Here is a 6104-nt window from a genome sequence, read left to right on the forward strand (position 1 = left end):
CTTTTAAGTTCTCCAATATTATCAATTAACAATAATAATTCTCTATTTATTTTTAATCTCTAATCCAAGCACTTTTTAAAAAAAAGTTGGATTTACCACCTGCAAGACGTCATACAACATTCTATTTCCTAAGTTGTGGCATCAAGTGAATAATCAATCACAATTTTGAGTTAATCCAATAAAAAAACTGCTATAACAAGTTTAATCCACAACTAATGATTCAACTGGATTTCTCACTGCTGTCGACACAAAACAAAGTCTCTCACTTGACATTTACCGAAACATACCATGCACCAGTCTTCAAAAGAGAATAAACGAAAGTACTCACCCTAAAGCAATTCACCCCAGAAAGTTTTCTCAGCTTTGCGTCCGATTGTAAACAAGTCATTTTGAAAACACTGAATTCCGTGAGCTTTTTCAAGCATAGTGGACACAGGTTGGTGGGCAGGCCATCTCTCACAGCGACCTAAGATAGCAATCAACACGCTATACATTGAAGAAGAGCAGAAACTACTGAAAGTGAATAACTAAAGCAATATGACAAAGAAAAATAAATAAGTTGTAGGTATCGAAACACTTACTTCTAACCCGAGTAAATCATTTATAGCATCCTTCAAAGTCATTCTGCAAGCTACGTTGGAAGTGAATATGTTGTAAAAATAATCATTATTCTTCATGCATAGTCTGCATAAGGTACCCACAGAATCCCTTTCTGATGAAGCGGTGAAAATCCCGGCGGTACGATTCATGTTTCAACTTCAATCACTCATTCAATCTGCAAATATGTTTAATCGTCGATGAAATCATTGACACACAACGGACTGAGATCTCCAGATTCGTCACGGGAGCTAAATAGATTTCAATGATACAACATATTTTTAGAATGCTCACGGTGAAAGAAAAGTTTAAATTTTAATATTTAAATAACTCAAAATCACCTCAACGAAAAAATACACAGCAAATTTGATATTATGGTTGACCTTCTACTTCACGCTAATAATCAATGTTAATTTTAGAGCATGCAATAAAGATTAGTTTGCTTTCGCGGAGTGTTAGTTTTCATTTCTACCGCTAGAAACAGATATACATAGCAGGCCTCTAATCAAGGCGCGTTCGGGTAGAAGTGAATATTAAGTATGAGACGGAGTATGCCAATAAATTGAATATGGTTTGTATTTTTATATTCTGGGTACTTAAAGTGTTAATCTTCTTATCTTCTTTACAAAATATTCCACTCAAAAACATCACTTATATAATTCAAATGAAAAAGTTGTTTTCGAAGGCTTTCTTTCCAAGTTAATTTTGTGTCATTAACGTATTTTTCTGAGTAAATATCAATTGAAATATAATTTATCATTTACATAGATAGTTTTCACTCTTTGCAGACTTGTATTTATGTTGCTTCATGGAAGACTTCTTACATGGTTGCTTTACCCATTTGCCTCTAAACATTCTACCATTTTATAGTCGTTTGATGTGTCCCATCAACACCGTGCAACACTGCTTTGTCCCGAAAGCATTAATATTGCTTGCATAGTCTTAAATGAAAAGTCTCCTCCTTTTTCCATGCTGTTGCCGGTGAATTTCGGAACGCGTCTTCATTAGAAGCCTGCTATTTATATGTGCCTCTAGCGACGAAAATATAAACTAAAACTTATGGAAAGCAAACAAATCTTTGCTTGCATGATCTTATATAATCGTTGTTACAGAGAACTGCAAGGTCAACCGTCTTATCCATTTTGCTGTGGTGTATTTTTCCGTTGAGGTGCTTATGAATTATTTAAATTTTGAAATTTAAACTTGTCTTTAACCGTGAGCATTCATAATATAGGTTATATCATCGAATTGCACGTAGTTCCCGTGACGAATCTGAAGATCTCATTCTGTTGTGTGTTGATAATTTCATCGACGATTTAACATATTTAAAGATTGAATGAGTGATTGAAGTTGAAACATGAATCGTACCGCCGGGATTTTCAGCACTTCATCAGAAAGGAATTCTGAGGATACCTTGTGCAGACTATGCATGAAGAATAATGATTATTTTTACAACATATTCACTTCCAACGTAGCTCGCAGAATAACTGTGAAGGATGCCCTAAATGGTTTACTCGGTTTGGTAGTAAGTGGCACGTTGCCTACATTTTTTTGATTCATCTTTTTGATATTGCTTTCATTATTCCGTGTTATGAGCATCATTTCGCACTTCCCCAATGTATAGCGTGATGATTTCTATCTTAGGTTGCTGTGGGAGATGGCCTGCCCACCACCCTGTAACCACTATGTTTGAAAAAGCTCACGGAATTCAGTGTTTTCAAAATGACTTGTTTACAATCGGATGCAAAGCTGAGAAAACTTTCTGGGGTGAATTGCTTTAGGGTGAGTACTTTCGTTTATTCTCTTTTGAAGACTGGTGCATGGTATGTTTCGGTAAATGTCAAGTGAGGGTCTTTTGGTTTTGTCTACAGCAGTGAGAAATCCAGTTGAATCATTATTTGTGGATGCAACTTGTCAAAGCACTTGTTTGATTTGATTTACTCAAAGTTGTAATTGATTATTCACTTGATGCCACGACTTGAGAAATAGAATATTGTATGACTTCTTGAAAGTGGTAAATCCAACTTCATTTTAAAAAGTACTTGGATTAGAGATTAAAAATAAATAGAGCATTATTTTTGTTAATTGATAATATTGGAGAACTTTAAAGGCAGTCGTACATGGTTGACGGAATAGTGAAGCTAGCCCAGTTTCCCGCAGCATGTGTTTCTCAATCTCCGTGCCAAGTGCTTGTTACCTTGCAATTGATGTTTTAGTGGTGATACGCAAAAAGGTTTTTTGTGTCATTCAAATATGTGTTTGTAAAACAATCATAGCTAACAAAGTGGGGCATTCAAGTTCACCAACTCAAAAAGGCAATGAACCCACTATGCTATGAAACAATACCTTATAATATATTTACTCACTTGGGTAACCGAAGCATGCCAAAATGAACAAATGATCTCTTACCATTTCCTGCTAATTGTAAGGGTGAACTGAAATGCATCTGTAAGTTAGTGCCCAAGCATAGGCTCAACTGCACACACACAAAATGTGAATTATTGATGTTTTCTCTATTTTATAACAATATATACTTGCTGATGGTTCAAAAACTTTTCTCAATTTTCATGGCTTATAATGCGAAAAGAGGAGAGGTACAATGAATGCGTAAGTGTTTAAAATTACGTTTGAGCTTTGGAGATGATTGTTGCAAAAATGTCATCACAAACGTTGTAAACAATTGACGTACAATAAAGAACGATCAGAAGATAGATGTGACATATCTTTTAAGTATCAATATGTTTAGTATGCTTGTTAGTTATTTGATATAAGATTGTATTTACATTTTTATTTTTGCATAAATATTTTATTAGTATGAGTATGTTGAGCTAGAATAATGTATGTAACTTCAGCTATTACTACTAATTTTCTTTATGAGTAAAAATAAAGTTTATTTGAATAATCTATTAGTTAAAATTGCATTCTCTGTTTCAAATTTTCGTGTTATCAAATGTTCTTTTTCTATGAATACCAACTAAGATATGCACTGTATGTGATGTGCTCTGTTTACTTGATTTTAAAGATGGCTTATTTGGTGTAATACCATATTTTATTAATTGATATGGTTAGCCTATGTAACAGTCTTCACAATCGTGGCTTGCCATGTCATATCCTTCATTTTTAGGGGTTGTTCAGGAAAGTTTTTTTGTGTAAAATTGGCCCTGGGTATTTTGGTAATTTTGATAAATTTTGAGGTATGTTTTGTTTAACCGAAATATGTCTTCTATAGGTTATTTTGTAGATGTTTACCTTTCCAGGAAAATGTTTTAATAAGTTTTTCATTGAACAGGGAATGGATTGTTAATCCACTTTGTAAGTAAATTTTGTTTAATGAATTATGATTATATAGTCAGAGCAGAACTCTTGAGCACAGAATGGAATGAATTTGATGTTTTAGATTTTTTTCTGTTTTACTTTCAAATGTATGCAAATTACTTTGGCCAAGAACTTTTCACCTATATGTAGAACTCAAATAGCATGTTAACTGTATATACTTCTATAAGTGATGTGCTTTGAAAATTAAAAATCTCCTAAATTATTTAAGGTTTCATCCACCAGACTTTTCGTGTGGAGGTGTCAGAATTTCTTAGATTCCTTTTTATGTTCTTTGATGTGCCGTACACTATTCAGTAGATTGGCTGTTTAGGCATTGCTCTGTTGCCCATTGAAATTGGTCCCAAGTATCTCTAACTGCTGCCCCATCTTTGGTGTTTTGGGACTTTGAACATCTTCTTCTCCTCTTAAGTACTTTCCTATAACTCTCCCATCCAGGATCAGACTGATGACTTCATACTTTTCCCCCCAGAAAGTGGCCAACATAGGAGATATACCTCTTTAATCCCAGAGTCCATTTTTGAGCACATAGAAAGAAGAGGTTAATCATAAAAGAAATGAATCCAAAACATATGCTACATGATTGGATCACATTTTAGGACACCATTGTTGAAAACATTTCTTTTCTGCTTCCGTTGCCCCAAGGATGTAATACAGGCACTACGTAAACTGAGAATACGAAGTATCTTCTAGCCTAATTTGGATAAATAGCTATTTAGCTTTTGATTTATTGAATAAGAGACACATGTCAATTTTATGCAAATGCTTGAGTATAAGATTGAAAATCCTATTTCATCAATATTAGGAGTAAGTTTCATTTGTTGACATTGAAGGAGGTGAGTTTATCGCAGTTACTTTCTCCACAGAGTATCCAAGGGGATGAGGCAGCTGATGACATGTTGGGGTCTTCTGCTGACACAAAAGACTTCATTCTAGATGAGATACAAGGCACCTCACATCTCACTCATTCAGTCCAAAGGACTGAAATATACATTCCTGTGCCAGACTCACATCAATTCAGAGATAATATGTTGGTAAGTTTTATTCTCATCCAAAGTGAAACCCTTGTTATACGACCTTTATTTTTTTATATTTACTATGTTGCTCGACAAAATTGCTTAAGCCCAATGTAACTGAATGCATTTATACGGGAAGTAACCCTTGCTTGTGTGACTAGGGAGACCAGATACCATGAGATGAAAAAGGAGGACAGCACCCTATTAAAAAAGAAATAAGAGGAAAAGTAGGCCCCTTGGAAAATAACATCAATTTTATAAGTTGGATCAATAAAATTAATTTACTCTATGAATTTATATATTTTTCTGTGGATCTAATTTTCTTAAGCATTTTATTTATTCGTATCATCCTGTTAGCTATTAACATATTGCACATTCAATGTGGATGTGATTTTCATGAAAGTCCTTAGAATTGGTCAATAAAATAAGAAAAAAAATCAGAGGGAGTTTTCCATAACATACCTTCCGTTCAAACACTGCTTTTTACAAATGGTGCACACGGTTTATAAGGGGGATTCTTGTTGAAGTTCATACGCACGGTGGAAGAACTTGGATTGGATAGTAATGACATACCAAGGCGGAGAGTGGACTCCTGGCCTGACTGGTAGAGCCTGTCAATTGATGTGCTCCACACTGAATGTTTTAAAACTAAGATAAGAAGAAATATTGCATTAATTTCATAATTTAGATATGTAAAAATTTATTAGATCTGTGATGATATATATATTTCGTCTACCTAATTTTCTCAAGCAATTTTTACATTTTTTACACCTAGCTGTTAACAGATTTTCAATACACGCAATCATAATTTTCAATTCGAAGTACAATTTCCCACTTTTCAAAAATCCACGTGGATATTGGACAAAAATCTGCACCGTACCCACTGGCAGGTGTTCTATGAATAAAAATACCCGCTGGATCCTCCCGACATCAAGGTGCAAAAGGGTTAAAAAGAAAGGATGAATGGAGGAAAAGCAGGACACTTGAAACTTGCTATGCCGAGCACATGGCTACTGGGACCGCCTTGTCAAGGAAGCCATTCAGATCCGCGTCAACCGCAACAACTTCAACAGGGACACTGGTTTCCAAATCAGCAATGCTTGGAGACCAATAATGAAGTCTATTATATACGACAAAAATGGCGGGAAAACCTCAACA

This window comes from Ischnura elegans, assembly GCF_921293095.1.
Source record: "Ischnura elegans chromosome 13 unlocalized genomic scaffold, ioIscEleg1.1 SUPER_13_unloc_1, whole genome shotgun sequence".
Classification (NCBI taxonomy): domain Eukaryota; kingdom Metazoa; phylum Arthropoda; class Insecta; order Odonata; family Coenagrionidae; genus Ischnura; species Ischnura elegans.